This window comes from Schistocerca serialis, chromosome 9 (assembly GCF_023864345.2).
Source record: "Schistocerca serialis cubense isolate TAMUIC-IGC-003099 chromosome 9, iqSchSeri2.2, whole genome shotgun sequence".
In the NCBI taxonomy this organism is placed as follows: Eukaryota; Metazoa; Arthropoda; class Insecta; order Orthoptera; family Acrididae; genus Schistocerca; species Schistocerca serialis.
Genome location: NC_064646.1, coordinates 126,396,937 through 126,415,268, shown reverse-complemented (window position 1 = coordinate 126,415,268; position 18,332 = coordinate 126,396,937). Strand labels below are relative to the sequence as shown.

Here is an 18,332-nt window from a genome sequence, read left to right as displayed (position 1 = left end):
CCTCACACCACTTCCACAATCTTTACATATTATGTTTCTTGTATATCACTGTGTGTTTTTCTGTTGGACCACGTTTGAAATGGTTCAAATAGCACTGAGCGCTATGGGACTTAACTTCTGAGGTCATCAGTCCCCTAGAACCTAGAACTACTTAAACCTAACTAACCTAAGGACATCACACACATCCATGCCCGAGGCAAGATTCGAACCTGCGACCGTAACGGTCACGCGGTTCGAGACTGTAGCGCCTAGAACCGCTCGGACACTCCGGCCGGCGGATCACGTTTGATATTTTGTCCTTTTCATTTTTTGAAATTGTTGGGAATTTTGTTGTTTTATATTGTCGTAGTTATAAAGTAAGCCAATGGTTACATTAGAAGGTTTCACCTCTTCCATATATGCTAATAACCACATGTATGAATACTATAGCACATTTTTCTGCTGTGCGCTTTCATGTTCATGTACTTTTATCCATAGTACGATTCAGGTTTCTATAAATATAAAAATTCTAAACCCTTTCCATGTATTGATGTTTATACTCATAAGATACTTGCTCACAGTCCAGATCTCATCCTAAATGACCAGACACAGCTCAACACTTCCCCTCTCCTAAACTTCATATAACCATCTTTGTTGTTCATTACTTCCCACACTCTCTCTTCCTATATATTCCCATTTTCCTATATTCATTAAGTTGTTTTGTTTTGTTGAAGTTGTCTTTGTATTCCACATAGACTGCAATTTCAATAGTTAAGGCTTTCTTTTAACTGGTACTTCTATTACTATCCATGTTTTACACCCCTTGTAGTTGTCTCATCAAATACTGTTCATATTTTACTTTGCTCATTTATTTAATGAAAACTGTTACACAGCCACTTCTTTGATTATAATGTTAATGTTAAAATGCAGTTCCACCACACTCTTAGACTTCCCTCAAACACGTCCATTTTCCTGCGTTTATTTATTTCTGTTTATCTAATTGATATTGCTTAAGTTCCTTATGTATTTTGTATTTACATTGATAAGTGTCTCTTCTTTTAATTGGTTGTGTATCACTCTCCATGTTTCATACCTCCTGATGAAGACTTGTCTATTACTAATTTTATTTTATTTTATTAGTTTTGTTTAGTAATAGAAACTGTTATGTAGGCATGCTATTCCTATTTTGTGCTAAAGGTTTTCCTGTCTACTCCACTGTCATTCATGTACGGTTCAGTTTTTACTTTTTCATTGCAAAGATGTTACTTACTGTATGTTTCTACATCAGTCTAGATGTGTTACTTCTCTTCCAATGTTGTCTGCTAACATTTAACTTCTTTGGTGATAACACTCAGTAAATGTCTGAAGACGGCCTTGTAAGCCGAAAACCGGTTTACAATAAAAGTAATATTGTAGAACAAGAGCAAACTGGTGCTTTTCATTTATTTATTACTTGGGTTAACTTTGTTTCGTTTACTATGTTAGAGCAGTTATAGTGCTTTGTTGTTAAATCTGTTACGTTTCTAGGCAGATGCACTGTCACTGTAGAAGTTGTAGGGACGTAAAGATATCGCAAATGTAGCGTTGAAACTATTCGTCTGAGTAATAAATACCTCGAGAATAGGGCTGTGGTTCCACTTCCATTACTAACTCGGAGAGAGCGTTCAACTGGTCAGGCTTTATCAGCGTTGTCCCACTGTCTGCACTCCCTGTAGTATCAGCAAGAGATCCTCGAGACGGTGGGTCGGTGTAGAGGCAGCTGGGCCCCCTGGCCCCGGCTATAGAGCCGCGTGCATGAGGCAGGACGAGAGAGCTTGACCCGTGCTGGGCTGGTCTGTGCAGGCCAGGGCCGGGCCGTGGCTAGCGCCTGCTGACGCCGCCCACGTGGGCCGCACGCCGGTCGCCGGTCGATACCACAAGCCGAGCGCCGTCCCACTGCTTGCTGTCGGCCCCCCCCCCCCTCCCTCTCTCTCCCTCAACTGTTTGCCCACTTCCCCGACCCAGGTCTCACTCGGCGTAGCCTGTTGATCCAGAATCCGTCCTTCCGCTTACGGCCTCCCGTCACGCAACGGAAAGTGCGGTCAGAAGAGAAGGGCTCAAACAGTGAAATTCCTGCACAAAATAGCCTCAGCATGAGTATACACGGTCTGTGTAAATTATCTTTACAACTTAAGACATTAATGAAGATATAACTTTAAAACTATACTTGATATTAACAAATGATTTTCAACATGTTGTAAGGTAACCAATAACGTTTTTTTACCTTCCTGTTCATAAAATTTTGACACAAAGTTGAGTTGAAAGCCTAATAAAATACGGACGCCTCAGGGGGAAGCTCAGTGTGTGGCCTGCTTCATACAGACGAACGTTCGATACCCAAGTGCAACGAAACTTTCGAGCACGATATGGAACGACCGACCACAAGAACTATTCGGGCATGAAGTCGTTATCTATGTAAACAGATAGTGTTCGCCAGAGAAAGGGGGCGGGTCGTCCATTTGTTTCAGACGATAACGTGGAAGAGGTACGGTAGGCGTTTGTAAGACGTCCGACAAAATCGGAGCGTGCGGTGTCCAGACTGTTGGAAATGAGACGATCAACAGTATATAATGTCTTGCATAAGAGGTGACGGCTATATCTCTACAAGGATTAAAACCTGCGAACAAACCTCAGTGGGAACGGTTTGCAGTGGATATGCTAGGCAAGATAGACACAAACAATGCGTTTTTAGAAAATTATTGTTTCTACACTGCTGGCCACCATAAATGCGACACCCTGAAGGAAGCATCCGAATCAAGTGAAATTTACACTATGGGTTTGCAGCGATGAGATATGCAACTGATTAGAATTTCAGCGCAGACGCACATCACGCACGCCTGTGGCGCCACCTCATAGCGCCATTTAAGGCTTGGCGATTTCGACGAGTGTACGTTCGGCACGTGTGTTTACCTTGTGGTTGTTTCACAAGACCATCAGTTATGCCTCGTAGACAACAGCGAACATCGTTTGATCAAGTATCCGAGTTCGACAGAGGAAGGATAGTGGCTTACCGAGATTGTGGATTACCATACAGAGAACTCGCTAGTTGTGTTGGACGAAACCAAACAACTGTAATGCGGATATGTGACCGTTGGATGCAGGAGGGTACGACGGACCGACGTGGTCGATCGCATTCACCTCGGTGCACCACTGCACGTGCTGATAGGCAAATTGTGCGCATGGCAGTGACGGATCGCTCAGTGACAGTCCGAACCATAGCACAGCACATTGCGTCTGTAACGCATCATCCAGTGTCTGCGCGTACCATTCGACGCCGTTTACAGCAGAGTGGTCTGTCCGCAAGACGTCCATTGCTTCGTCTACCATTGACGCAGAACCACAGACGTCTCCGTCGCCAATGGTGTGATGACAGACGGATGTGGACGGCAGAATGGAATGACGTTGTCTTTACTGACGAGGCACGCTTCCGTCTGCAGCATCACGATGGTCGGATTTGAGTGTGGAGACACCGTGGAGAGAGGATGCTGGACAGCTGCATTATGCACCGCCACACTGGTCTTGCACCGGGTATTATGGTATGGGGCGGTATTGGATATTACTCTCGCACACCTCTAGTACGCATTGCCGGTACTTTAAATAGCCGGCGCTACATATCCGAGGTGCTGCAGCCAGTTGTCCTTCCTTACCTTCAGGGCTCGGCCACAGCCATATTTCAACAGGATAATGCGCGACCACACGTGGCACGCATTGTCCAAAGGTTCTTCGTCAACAACCAGATTGAAGTGCTTCCCTGGCCGTCTCGCTCTCCGGATCTTTCGCCGATAGAAAACGTGTGGTCCATGGTTGCTCATCCCCAGCTGCCACACCAGATGATCTTTGGCAACGTGTGGAAGCTGCTTGGGCTGCTGTACCCCAGGAACACATCCAACGTCTCTTTGACTCAATGCCGAGACGTGTGGCAGCGGTGATCTCCAACAATGGCGGCTACTCTGGCTACTGATCTGGCAGGAACCACATGTCACAGACGTCTGTAAACGTAATCATTTGATACTTGGTCAACATGTTATCTACAAAATAAATTTTGTTGTGCTACCTCTTGTCTTTCTTGGTGTTGCATTTACGGTGGCCAGCAGTGTATAATGAAGCAACGTTTCATGCATATGCCAAACTGAATCGTCATAATGTTTGTATATGGGTTTCACACCATAAGAAAACTGCTGTTTGTGTATGAGAAATCGATTTGAAACTTTACTCATGGCAGCATGTTGTAGGTGTCGCCACCGGCGCCAACCTTGTGTGAATGCTCTGAGAAGCTAATCATTTGCATATCACAGCATCTTCTTCCTGTCGGTTAAATTTCGCGTCTGTAGCACGTCATCTTCGTGGTGGAGAAATTTTAATGTCCAGCAGTGTACTAAATGTGAGGGCTGGTTAAAATGGCTCTGAGGACTATGGGACTTAACATCTGTGATCATCAGTACCCTAGAACTTAGAACTACTTAAACCTAACTAACCTAAGGACATCACACACATCCATGTCCGAGGCAGGGTTCGAACCTGCGACCGTAGCGGTCATGCGGTTCCAGACTGAAGCGCCTAGAACCGCACGGCCACACCGGCCGGCCTTCACAGCATCCTCACAATTCAAGTGAAATGGAGAGGGACAGTCCCAAGGTGAATATTTGGTGGAGACTGATGCACGATTGCATCACTGGTCCATTAATTTTCATCCAATCTCCCGTCAACGGTGATGTTTCCTGTTATATGTTACACGAGTTTGCTGTGCCACATTTGGAGCATATGCAATCTGATGTCGTATTCCAGCGGGATTGGGCACCACTCTACTGGTCTCAAAATGTCCGTCAGTTTCTAGATGAAAAGTTTCTTCGTAGGTGGACTTGAGAAGATGGTCCAATCGATCCTTGATCTCACGCCACTTGACGTCTTCCTGTTAGTGACCTACAGGGCTTGAAGCCACGCATTCGCAATGCATTTGAACATGTCACCGTGTCACCTTGAATCGAACTTAGAGAGAAATGGAATTCCTACTAGACATTATCCGTGCACACATTGATGTATATGAATGAGGAAACAATACTTTATGAGTGGTCTTATCACATGCTCAAAACCATTTGTTGATACCTAACATAGTTGTAAGGTATTAAATTGTTAAGTTGTAAACGTAATATATGGATACCCTGTAGAGCTTGAAACGGATAGTCAGGATTTTTATAGCTTCTTGGTGAAAATCGTCTGTCACAAGATTGCAGAAGAGTAAGTAAATGTTATTTCCCCAAGAATTAATAACTGTTTCTCTCAAAGTGGACTCGCCCTAGATTTTGAAAAACACATATGGACAACGAACAGATTCAGAGCAGCAAGTGACGTAGCACATAAGCAGAAGTCAATGATTAGGGTAGAATGCTCCAAATTTTTGGGTGTACGTACTAATGAAAACATGAATTGGAAGAAGCATATACCGGAGCTTTTCAAAGGATTAAGATCTGCTACTTTTGCTCTTCGTATAATTCCAATTCATCACTTAGAAAGTAGATATTGATTGTACAAAAGCGAGCATTCTTAATAATATGTGGTGTTAACCCACGGGCGTCTTATAACTGAAGAGCCAAAGAAACTGGTATACCCGCCTAATATCGTGTAAGGCCGCCGTGAGCACGCAGAAATGCCCCAACATGGCGTGGTATGGACTCGACCAATGTCTGAAGTAGTGCTGGAAGGAATTTACACCATTAATCCTGTAGGGATGTCCATAAATCCGTAAGAGCACGATGGGGGTGGAGACCTCTTCTGAGCCCGCATCTCGTGGTCGTGCGGTAGCGTTCTCGCTTCCCACGCCCGGGTTCCCGGGTTCGATTCCCGGCGGGGTCAGGGATTTTCTCTGCCTTGTGATGGCTGGGTGTTGTGTGCTGTCCTTAGGTTAGTTAGGTTTAAGTAGTTCTAAGTTCTAGGGGACTGATGACCATGGATGTTAAGTCCCATAGTGCTCAGAGCCATTTGAACCATTTGAACCTCTTCTGAACAGCACGTTGCAAGACATCCCATAAATACTCAATAATGTCCATGTCTGGGGAATTTGGTGGCCAGTGGAAGTGTTTAAACTCAGAAGAGTTCCTGGAGCCACTCCGTAACAGTTCTGGACGTGTGGGGTGTCGCATTGTCCTGCTAGAATTGCCCAAGTCCTTCGGAATGCACAATGGACATGAATGGATGCAGGTGATCCGACAGGATGCTTACGTACGTGTCACCTGTCAAAATCGTTTCTAGACGTACCAGTCGTCACCTATCACTCTAGCTACACACGCCCCACACCGTTACAGAGGCTCCGCCAGCTTCAACAGACCCCTGCTGATATGCACGGTTCATGGATTCATGAGGTTGTCTCCATTTTTGTTTTCTTCCGTGCCATCAGTTTTACGGAAAACAGTAGCGGTGTTTTTATTGTTATCGGCTTATGACTAGAATACTGCTACTACGGTACCTGAATCGTCCGAAGCTTTGTAATCGTACCCATTTACAGATTAAAACTACGCGAAATACTTTTATTCCAGCTCTTATCCTCACAAATACAGCAACTCATCATACCCCGTGATGTGTTTCGCGCTTGGGACACCCACACAAGAAAACATAAGAATAAAAATTTTTGCTCCATTTGTTGAATAAATGACTTTCCTCAAATTAACACAAATGGCTTCCTCCGACCGATACTGAAGCCTAATACACACAAAGTACAAAAATATCAACAACCTGGAAAAAATCTTAGACTAAACGGAAACTTCACAGAATAGTTGATAACACAATCCTTCTATTACTGGAATACCCCAATATGTCCTCTATGATATGAAACAGTCCCCCCATTTGACTGAACGCTTGGAAATCTCTAAGTGAACACTCCCACTGGGAAGCGTCAGTCTGAACAGAATGAAACTAAGGTTCCGTCAAGGCTGGTATATTTTCAAAAGCCCTTTAGTGTCGCCAGAAGAGTGACAGTTACGAAGGATAGCAACATTTCCCGCGAGCACGTCGTCGAACATCGCGCTGTCCACTGGAGGCAAAGGGGCAAGTTCCCGGGTTCGATTCCCGGCGGGGTCAGGGATTTTCTCTGCCTCGTGATGGCTGGGTGTTGTGTGCTGTCTTTAGGTTAGTGAGGTTTAAGTAGTTCTAAGTTCTAGGGGACTGATGACCATAGATGTTAAGTCCCATAGTGCTCAGAGCCATTTAGAGCAAAGGGGCAAGGAGTCAGAAGCGGTGCTGCGTCCGAACTACCTGAATCGGAGCCGGCATTTAAACTTGCATTGCGGATGTATTCTTGCACTGGACTGGCCCCACGTGAAAAGGCGGTGCAACAAACAGTCCGCAGCTGGAGGGAGCCCTGTTGCGGGCGGTTGAGCGCACCACCTGTTCTCGTTCGTTGTATACTCGAAGGACCGCTACAGGCCGAGGTGTGAATTTTTTGGCTCGAATGACTGTCCAATCTTTGAGTCACAGGGCCTGTGATTGCTGCAGCCAGCCTAGTAGGTGTGTGTTGCAGGGTGATGTCGGCGTCCGATGATACCAATGATCCCAAATGACTTACCCATTAATTTATACGACTTCAATTCGCCATGAAAGCATCTGCAATAACAATAAACAAGGCCAAGGCTCGAGGTCAGAGAGGGAGAGGGGTAGTAAGACAGAGGGGAGGAGAGAAAACGTACAGAGAGAAGGGTGAGGATGTGATGCACAGAGAAAGGGAGGGGGAATGGCGGAGACTGGCAAAGAGAGGGGGCACCAGGAGCTGGTCTGAGAGGGAGAAGAAAGGACGTACGTCCAATTCCTGTACATATTGAGCAATTGCGAAGCATTGCTGGTTTCGATAGTATTCTACAACTACGATATCAGTGAATCAAAGAATCGGTAAACTGACAAAAATGTCTGGGTTTAACAATTTGTTGGGATATGTAATGGAATGCTCACATAGGCTCAGTCTTAAGGGGCTCCGGAAAGGCTCAAAATCATGAAAAGTTCAATTTTTACTTTTTTGCGTTTTCTGAATCTGCAGACTATTACCTTTTAATAGATATATAATTTATTCAATTCCGAAGACTACAACTATTTTTAAATTTTTTTTGAAATGTGTTCTACATGGGCGTGACACACTGTGGCGCTGTTAAACTGCTGTCAAATGGTGTTATTATTAACGTCCGTGTTCATCAGGTACATTTTAGTGATGTGAGATAAAGTATGTGTTGTGGCTAACCTTTGATGGTTCAATATATATCGCTGGTGTGATTGTCGATTGTTTCATGTTTATTTACTCTGTCGTTATCTCGAAAATATTCGTAATTAATTCTGTTTCTTGAGTCTCTGTTTTGTTGGAGTATAATAATGAGTAAAAGTAAAGTTATTAGAAATCCTCTGAACGCTTTTAAGAAAAGGAGAAATGTTGGAAAGCCAAAGGTATGTGTTATTACTGTAAACAATAAAGACGATAACCAAGTGAGTGAACCTAACCTCTGAAGTACACCTGCCCATAGCAGTCAAAGTGGGAAAGAAAATACTTCACAGAAGAAGCTTGGTTCAATGAGCGAAAACTATGAATGTTTTATGGGCGAATCGGATGTGAATGAAATATTTGATACGTCGGTTCTCAAAGGAATTTTTTCAAACTGTGTAAGATGTATTCATTGTAGTGAAGTTGGTCTGGAACTCTCCATAATAAAGCACGTAGGACTTGCTAGTGAAATACAACTGAAATGTGATAAGTGTTCATACATGACCACCTTTTGGAACAGTGTTGCAGTAACTGCAACTGAAGAAAATGGTAGCAAAATCTACGAACACAACAACGAGCGATGCTTGCTTTAGACAAGGAACGCCTTCGAGCTGCAGACAGGGCTGTAAAGAGTCTAGAAATACAAGCAAGAGTAAACAGGAGGAGGAACAAGAGGAAGCTGGAGGAGTAGTTTGCAGAGGATGTAGATAATCCATCCTATGGACCTGGAATTCACTAAAAAGTTAATCCAATCTTTATCGCTCGATTCCCAAAACTTTTATTTTCTCATACTAATTACATGTTTTCTAAGGATATTCCAAACATATTTGTTTCAAACTTTCAGTAAATGTTACACAGTACCTTCTGCACAATTTAACACAGCCTTTTTCCAAAAAACTGTATATTTTTGAATATATAAATAAAAAATTGCAAAAAAATGTTGTGAATTTTCATTACAATTGAAAAAAAATCATCTTTAATAACTGAACTAAAGTTTTGTAAAATCCCTGTGTTAAGTTGTAGCCCATATTCCAATAAATAATCTGTAAAAAGTTCAACTTCCTACCTCAAATACTTTGTGAGGAAAGATGTAATTTATAAGCGTTATTTTAACATTGCAAGTATAGGGCGTTCCGGAGCCCCTTAAATAAAGCAAGTGGTAGACGTCTTTTCATTGGTAGGATACTGAGACAATGTAATGTAAATGCCGTGTGACTAGGGCCTCCCGTCGGGTAGACCGTTCGCTGGGTGCAAATCCTTCCATTTGGCGCCACTTCGGCGACTTGCGCGTCGATGGGGATGAAGTGATGATGATTAGGACAACACAACACCCACTCCCCGAGCGGAGAAAATCTCCGACCCAGCCGGGAATCGAACCCGGCCCCGTAGGATTGACATGCTGTCGCGCTGACCACTCACCTATCGGGGGCTGACAGAAAATGTAATGTGCCTATAGAGAAGATTAGTTACAAAATACTCGTGCAGTCCGTCTGAGTATTGAACTCATTTGTGTGGGACCTGTATGAAATAAGACGGGATATTGAATGTGTACTGAGAAGCGCAGCACGAGTGGTCACAGTTGTTATTTGACCCTCTGTAGAGCGTCACGGAAATTGTTATAAACTTGAACTGGCAAACACCTGAAAATAGGTGTATTGAGATATGTATAGGTGGTGTCTGTTCTTTCAGACATATCCGAAAGAATAGATACATTTTGATCCTACATCTACTATGAGTCAGGACACAAAGGAATTAAAGGCATTATTAGCTGCCAATGGGCACTGATTTTTATCAGTGAGGCAAGTTCGAAATTTGTGGCAGATCGGGATGTGAACTCAGGCCTCCTGCTTACTAGGTAGATGTGCTGATTACTACGCCATTGGACACAGTTGAGGAAGCCTACTTACAAAGTTTCGAGGAACAGCATTAAATGATGACTCCAGAAGTATACTGCAACCCTCTCCGTATTGGCTCGTTGCGACTTCAGACCAACATTAGATTAATTACAGCACACACAGACGCATTCAAGCGGTCATAACTGTCGCACTCCATACGCGAAACCCAAATAAAGTAGTGCAAGGTGAAGCTGAAGTACCCTCTGCCATTTTCTTGACTGTGGTTTGCAGATAACAGATGCAAATGGAAAACTGCTTAATCGTGCTTACCTCATTGTTCTGATGGATACAGTATGTTGCAGACTAATTTTGTCCTTGTTCTTTCACACGTGAATGGTGTGAAAGAATAAAGCTTATTGGTATCCCTGTGTCTTGTACGCGAATTCTAATTTTATCCTCGTGTTTACTGCCGGCCGGGTGGCCGAGCGGTTCTAGGCGCTACAGTCTGGAACCACGCGACCGCTTCGGTCGCAGGTTGGAATCCTGCCTCGGGCATGGATGTGTGTGATGTCCTTAGGTTAGTCATGTTTAAGTAGATCTAAGTTCTAGGGGACTGATGACCTTAGAAGTTAAGTCCCATAGTGCTCAGAGTCATTTGAACCTCGTGTTTATTATGCAGGATGATCGTTCGAGGGAATACTGCGTCGATTGACTTGTATATTAAGGTTGACTGTTTTCAGATTAAGGTATTTCCCTGTACCATTCTTCACTGTAGTTCGTTGACAGTTTCTATGCTGCTCTCTCACTGACTTCTGCAAACTCGTGTACAAATGCGCAGCTCTTCTTTGTATCTACTCTATTCCTTGCCAGTGGCCTTGCCGCGGTGATGACACTGGTTCCCGTCATGTTACCAATGTTAAGCATTGTCGGGCTTGGCTAGCATTTGGATAGGTCACCGTACGAGTCTGCCTAGCATTGTTGGCAAGTGGTGTGCTCACAGACCTTGAGAAGCTAAATGAGGAGCTACTTGACTGACAAGTCAAGTCTCCGGTCACGAAACCTGAGAACGACTGGAGAGCGGCGTACTGAACACATGACCCTCCATATCCGCGTCCAGTGACGCCAATTGGCTGAGGATGACACGGTGGACGCCCGATACAGTTGGGCCTTTCGTGGCCTGTTCCGATGGAGCTGTTTTTTTTTTAGTGTTCCTATATTTCTTACGTCAATCCAATGTAATAAGGGCCCCACGCCGACGAACAGTATCCAAACATTACATGAAGGATCGTTGTATAGGAGATTTTCTTTCCGTTGTCAACGGTATATTCGTTAACCATACCCAGTGCGGCCTGCGCCGCTCACAGCTGTGCGAGAGACAACACTTTTAACCTCAGCAATACAAACGCATTTTTGGTAACGCACAAAACCAAGGGTTTGGAGGTGGGGGCATACTTTATCCCCACCCCCCAAAAAAAAATTAAAAAATGCTAAATTCGTTAATTGTTGGTGACATATATTAAGAACATCCTTTTTTAAGAGAGACTGATGTGTTACTAGGGTCCAGAACAAGAAAATATCTTTCAGCACCCTCTTAACAACACCTAAACATCAACACATTTTCAGTAACGTGTACTACCACGTGCGTAATAGCTAAAAAAATTTAAAAACGCCAATTTCGTTACTTATTGTTGACCGTCACTCACAAAATACTTCTTGAAGAGGTATTGATGTGTAAGTTATATTTCTGAACCCGAAAATAATAAATATGACGTTCATTGTGTAAAGTGATATCTACTAATGATACTTAAATTTTTGAGTAAAGTTTAAAACATTTATGGTATCTGGTAGCAGAATACTTTAGAAACGATAATTTATTATTTTTTTATTTATACGAATTGGCCAACTAAGTACCGCGTTACAAATTCTGTTTCATGTACACTTTTGTGTTTCTCTTCTCTCGGGCTGCTCTTCTGCCTGCTGCCATTTTTGTCAGATGTTCAATCGTTAGTTTCCTTTGGTCTTCGGTTTTGGAGCCTCTTGAAAACTTCGAATTCAGTTATTGCCTTTCTGTACTTGTCCTTATTCGTTGCGTCCATTCCTGTAAGCCCAAGTTCACAGAGGTCTTTCTTTATTCCTTGCAACCAAGAGTTGAGTGTTTTCCCCTGTTGAATTATATTGAAGATTTTCTTCGTTAATCTGCCATTATCCGTTCTCACCACATGACCAAAGAACATCAGCCTTTTCTTTCTCATTTCTCAAACAATAAATATTTTTTTCAAAATTTGAAAATTTAAAGTAACTTACTAGGTTACAATATTTTCAAAAGACGAGCGCAAAGTACCCATGTCCCCTTTACATTGCGAGGGTTAAATCTTCCACCAGCGCGTCGCCGAGAGAGCTCGTGCTTCCGTCGCTCGCTTTCTCCAAAGAGGACCGGAGTGGGTTTGGGAAGGGAGAAGTGGAGGGCACGCAGCACGCCACCAGAGAACGCGGATTTGACGCGACCACACTGCCAGCAGCTTTGACTGGCAGGCGCGTCTTCTTAAGCGGCTGCTCTCAGAGCTACCACCAGATTCAGAGAACTTTCAGATTCATTTCAACCTTAGTACTGAAAATTACAGAGAGGAAATCACATCGATGTAGCCCGACGCTGCAAAGCATTAGTAGTTACCAGTGACTTATCTGACTGTATCATCATACAAGACCATTTGTTTCCGTTAGGAATCTTACTCTCGTTGTGCATAAGTCAGCACCAAAGAATGGCCTACAGCTACGCATGTATATCTCAATTACTGAGACTACATTTTGTAAATTAACTTAAGAATATGTTATATTTTTGTAGATATGTGTCCTTATTGACCTCCTCAACTAGCGACACATCATCCTTTGTGAGTGTAATTACTTCCAGTTAATCACAGTCAGTCCCTCAGTTCTCACAAGGTTAGATAGATGTGACCGTTGAACTTCACATCATCCTCAATCACTTGATGAGCACATATCGGTCTCCGAACGGTTTTAGTGTTATAAATCGAGATATCACTACCCCCTTTTTCTTTTTTTGTTTAAAAGAAAAGTTACAACTACTTCTACTACTAGAAAACTACAGTGAAACACTTAACCAGTTACTAATACTACTACAACCACTAGAAACTTTGTTCTCTGTTTATTCATTTACTTTGGAGCATTTAACATGTAGATGGTTGTTTCCGCCACAGGATACACCCCCTCCAACCACGGTCAACAGCCGCTGTCTGCTGGATACCCTGGGCTTCGGGCAGCACGTCAGCAGCGTTTTCCACTATAGCAAGTAATTCCATCCATCACTGTTACGTCTTCAAGTCGACAATTCCATGAACACTTGCACCAACGCAATGTTGGGACAGTATTTCACTGGCTGGTCGCAGACTCCAATTATCTTCTCTCCATCTGCCGAGTGGATGCAGCATGCTGACTTATGGTTGGCTGGTTGACTTGGGGGAGGGGACACCTCGTCGAAGAGGTTATCGGTGCCATCGGATTACGGAAGGATGGGGAAGGGAGTCGGCCTTGCACTTTCAAAGGGACCATCCCAGAATTTGCGCCAAGCTATTTAGGGAAATGGCCGGATGTTAGTGTAAACGGTCGTCCTCCAGAAGGCGAGTCCAGTGACCTAACCACTGCGCCACCTTGCTGGTGACTTATGATTGAATGCCTTATCAAATCTTCCTTGGCCTCCCTGGATACTGCATCATCAGTACCGTCCAAGATGCGACAGGTCGACTCTCTCCTTAGTGCTGCTTTTGTATCCAACATCCTTAATATCTGACGTCCATTTCCCACTGCATCTTCATAGAGCATGTAGTCCCTCAAGATGTGTTCTGGTGTGCCCACATTGCCGCAGGCGCAGGTATCATTCATCTGTCTTCTGATTTTGTGTAGATACTTTGCATAAGGGCCATGGCCAGTCAGGTAATGTATAAATCCACTTGACAGGTTAAGAAATCTCATTTTTAATCTCTCTCTGATGTTAGGGAGAAATTCGTGTGTTCTCCTACTTGTGACTCAAGTGTCCCATTCATTTTGCCACAAATATGCGATTTTATTGCCTTTTTCGAATTGGCTTTGTGAGTTAACGAGCATTGCGCTCTCAGTTAGGTATATAGTCGAAAGAGTTAGCCTACAGAAACTGTGAAACGAACCCTGTCGTCCAGGACCATGTGCCACAAAGAGCGCAGATTCACCACGAGATGGGAAACTCATAGGCGTCTATTGTCTATCGAGGCATAAGCGCTGTAGTGTTCGAGTGAGACAGACGAGAACCTACGTCATAGGGAAACCCAGTAGAAGGCGTTTGTAGCCAGGGAGACGCAGCAGTGTAAAATATGGCGGACCTAAGATCGGCCATAATGGGAAACATTTATGAAGACTATTCAATTTTGTAGTAATGCAGGGAATGAAGCCACAGTAATTTTAATCTACCATCCTTCATAAAATTTCGTGGTGATCGCATTAAAACTTCAATATTGACCCCAGAATAAGATTTTCACTCTGCAGCGAAGTGTGCACTGACATGAAACTTCCTGGCAGATTAAAACTGTGTGCCGGACCGAGACCCGAACTCGGTGGTAGAGCACTTGCCCGCGAAAGGTTAAGGTCCCGAGTTCGAGTCTCGGTCCGGCACACAGTTTTAATCTGCCAGGAAGTTTCATATCAGCGCACACTCCGCTGCAGAGTGAAAATCTCATTCTGGAAACATCCCCCAAGCTGTGGCTAAGCCATGTCTCCGCAATATCCTTTCTTTCAGCAGTGGTAGTTCTGCAAGGTTCGCAGGAGAGCTTCTGTAAATTTTGGAAGGTAGGAGACGAGGTACTAGCAGAAGTGAAGCTGTGAGGACGGGGCGTGAATCGTGCTTGGATAGTTGAATATTGATCATATCTATAATAGTTTAGGATTTACTGTTACAGTTAAATTAACAAGTTTTGTAACAAAGACATGGATGCTAAAATCTGAACGCTTTGGTCGATCTTAACGATCGACATTTCATAGAGAAGCGCATCATTAAAATGACAAATGTTGTAAATATCAACTCTGTAACTTTATTTGTTTAAAAGATATAGTACATTTAAATTATCACATTGAACGATGACAGCATCACAACCTTATTGAATCATTAGGTAATGGAATATTTGTTGTGAAGTTTAGTGCATAATAGTTACTTTTGATCTTTGTTCATTTATCAGAAAGTACATTGGTGCAAGGCTACTGATCGTGGCATTCAAAGTAAGAAGGAAATTGAACTGGTTTTATGTAAAAGAATTTACCGTTTATTATGTAGTGGATGTTATTGTTGCTTTATTTAGACCGTGAAACTGGTCAAGCTTTGATTATTTAAATATGTTAAAATGTAAGATAATGTAGAATAAACTGTAGCCAAACAGATGAACGGCTTCAGGAGAGGGATCTGCCGTAGTCAGTTGAGCGACGATGTTCGGCGCGCGGGAAACGCGGCCGGGGACGGGCAGAGGGTCAATGCTGGTGCAGACGCGGAAGCGGACAGTTCGGCTGGAGAAACCAAAGAGTACAGTTCGGATTGAGACGCGAAAGCGGACAGTCGGTCTTTAGGCAGCTAGGAAGTGAAACGACTTGGAAAATTTCGCGTTGTGTGGTATCGCGGGACTTAGTCTGTGAGTGGTGAGCAGCCGCGCGCCTGGTGTGAACTCTTTAATTTTCGTGTAAATGACGAGTTGGAGTATCGGACTTATGTTTCGCGATGAGATTGTGAATGACCGAACTGTGTCAAATGGATATGCGCTCGAGTGTATCAGTAACTCTAAATACGACCACTTTCGCTATTAGTTTGCTCTCTAAATAAACGTTATTCTAACCAAATCGCAAGTGTGTGGCCTACATCATATATGGGTTGATAATTTCGTTCACGATATTATTACTACTGTTATTATATGTTATATTAACTTTGTATTTCGCAAACTTGCCATCAGCCAGAGAATTTCACCAAAGGGTCACAAGTGTCTAATTTAGAGCGTGTAACGCGACACGTGCGGTTCAACCCCTAGACGAGGTTGAGCCAAGACGTTTCGACGAAGAGGGACCGCTTGTGAGCTCGAACATCTTTTTGATGTTAGCTCGCAGCCGCAGTTCCAAGCATCCTTCACGCTTCCATTTGATTGCCTTTCTTTAACCAGTAAAGGGCTCCACTTTTCCTAATTTCCAAGTCCATGAGCATGTTCCTAGAATTATTAACAAAGAATCATCAGGGCAATGTAGTAGGCGCCAGTTAATCTTAGTAGCACTCATAGTTGAACTATCGTCATTAACGAAGTTGGCTTCACTATCTGCAATCTATCAGCCTAACCGCTAGCACCATACCGCGCGACTGACGCTATTATAGATTGGTGGTACACCCTGGTTGTTTTCAAGAGAAGCCGAAATCACTTGCTTGCAATAGTTATAATTTTATTCATCACGTATGTACCTTTTCTGTCTCCTTCCTCTTTAGGATGTGTAAAGTTACGACGTTCGTCCAGAAATACCCGTAGATATCTATTTACTGCGATTGTCCTAATCGTTACATCATTTAATTTTATTTTAGAATTTCTCACTAGGTTTCTTTGTAGCAGGAGGTGCATTGTTTTGTGAAGTGTGAGGGACAATATAACTCTCCGACGCCAGCCCTCAAGTTCATTGAGTGCCGCTTTACGTTTGTCTTCTACAATTTCTCTGGAGTCACAACCTACAACGATCAGCACGTCATCTGCAAATGCCATCAGCTCGCTTATGTCACCGCCGTCGTGTCACTTCCGTAGTATGGGCTCCAGTACTGCATCCCAAAATTTTGGACCACACACTGATCCCTGCGGACAACCTTTTTGTGACTGTCTTCGTAATTTTCTTCTCTGGGGTTGTTAAAGAACGATGTCGCCCATGGCATTAATCTCTCGGGCAGTTGTTTAGCGCTTCTGGACACTCCAAATTCCAAAGGCGACCAAAGAAGATCAGCATAAGTGCCAGCAATATCAATCATCATTGCTAGAATGTACTTTGTGTGAGTGACTGTCGCTAGCGAAATCGCCTTATTAATTGCGTCCTCGTTTCATATCAGCCTACACTCCGCTGCAGAGTGAAAATCTCATTCTGGAAACATCCCCCAGGCTGTGGCTAAGCCATGTCTCCGCAATATCCTTTCTTCCAGGAGTGCTAGTTCTGCAAGGTTCGCAGAAGAGTTTCTGTAAAGTCTGGAAGGTAGGAGACGAGGTACTGGCAGAAGCGAAGGTGTGAGGACGGTGCGTGAGTTGTGCTTGGGTAGCTCAGTTGGTAGAGCACTTGCCTGCGAAAAGCAAAGGTCCCGAGTTCGAGTCTCGGTCCGGCACACAGTTTTAATCTGCCAGGAAGTTTCATATCAGCGTACACTCCGCTGCAGAGTGAAAATCTCATTCTGAATTGCTTCCACAGTTGACTTGCCCCTTCTGAACCAATACTGGCGAGAGCTCATATCGTGTTGCAGTCTGTGGTCTTGTAATCATTTGCCTAATAGTTTTTCAAATATCTTGCCGAGATCGTCCAGAAGACAAATTAGTCTGTTGGACTGGGGTGTGCTTGTGTCACTTCGGCTGGGATCCCGTCCGGTCCTGGAGATTTTTTCTTTCTCAGTCTTAAAATTATTTTCCTAATTTCTTCCTGTGCGAAAGGGTACACAAGTTTATTGTTTCTATAAACTTCCCATAACATTCTTCGTAAACTACGCTGATCATCTGTCTCGCCTTTATCTCAATCGTCAGGAAGTAGTGTTTCCATTAGCAGGGCAGCTGACTGTTCCCAACTTTCTATTGCAGTACCATCATTCCTTCTGCAAGACCGTTGGTGATCTTATTTTCTCGCACACTGGTTTATGTGGTACACCCCACGGATCGATTTCTACTTTTGCCTCCACGATTTGCTTCCATCGTTTCATTTTTGTTTTCCATAACTCTTCCTTAAAACCTTGTTTAACATACCTGTGTCTATGCAACCTTCGTACTCTTTCTTCTTCTTTCATGCTGCTCTGTTATAGCTTCCTGACTCTTCTTGTTTCAAATCTCATTTTCTGTAGCCCCTAGGACAAGATGTAAGATACTGCTTTACAATGACGTCTGCTGACGTATAAAGATGCCTCCATTGCTCTGTGTATAGCCACTGTTAGTTCTTGCGCTTTAACGTATACATTAACACGCAGCGACGAACTTCCCGGACACTGAAGCACCCTTCTTAGC

The 18,332-nt window shown here is 43.6% G+C and overlaps 1 non-coding gene across 1 annotated transcript; it reads left to right on the top strand.

Annotated features, from left to right (window-relative positions):
• Positions 1-17,378: 17,378 nt before the first annotated feature.
• Positions 17,379-17,453, top strand: Trnar-gcg (transfer RNA arginine (anticodon GCG)). The gene has a single exon. It is a non-coding gene; the product is annotated as a tRNA-Arg (tRNA).
• Positions 17,454-18,332: the final 879 nt, after the last annotated feature.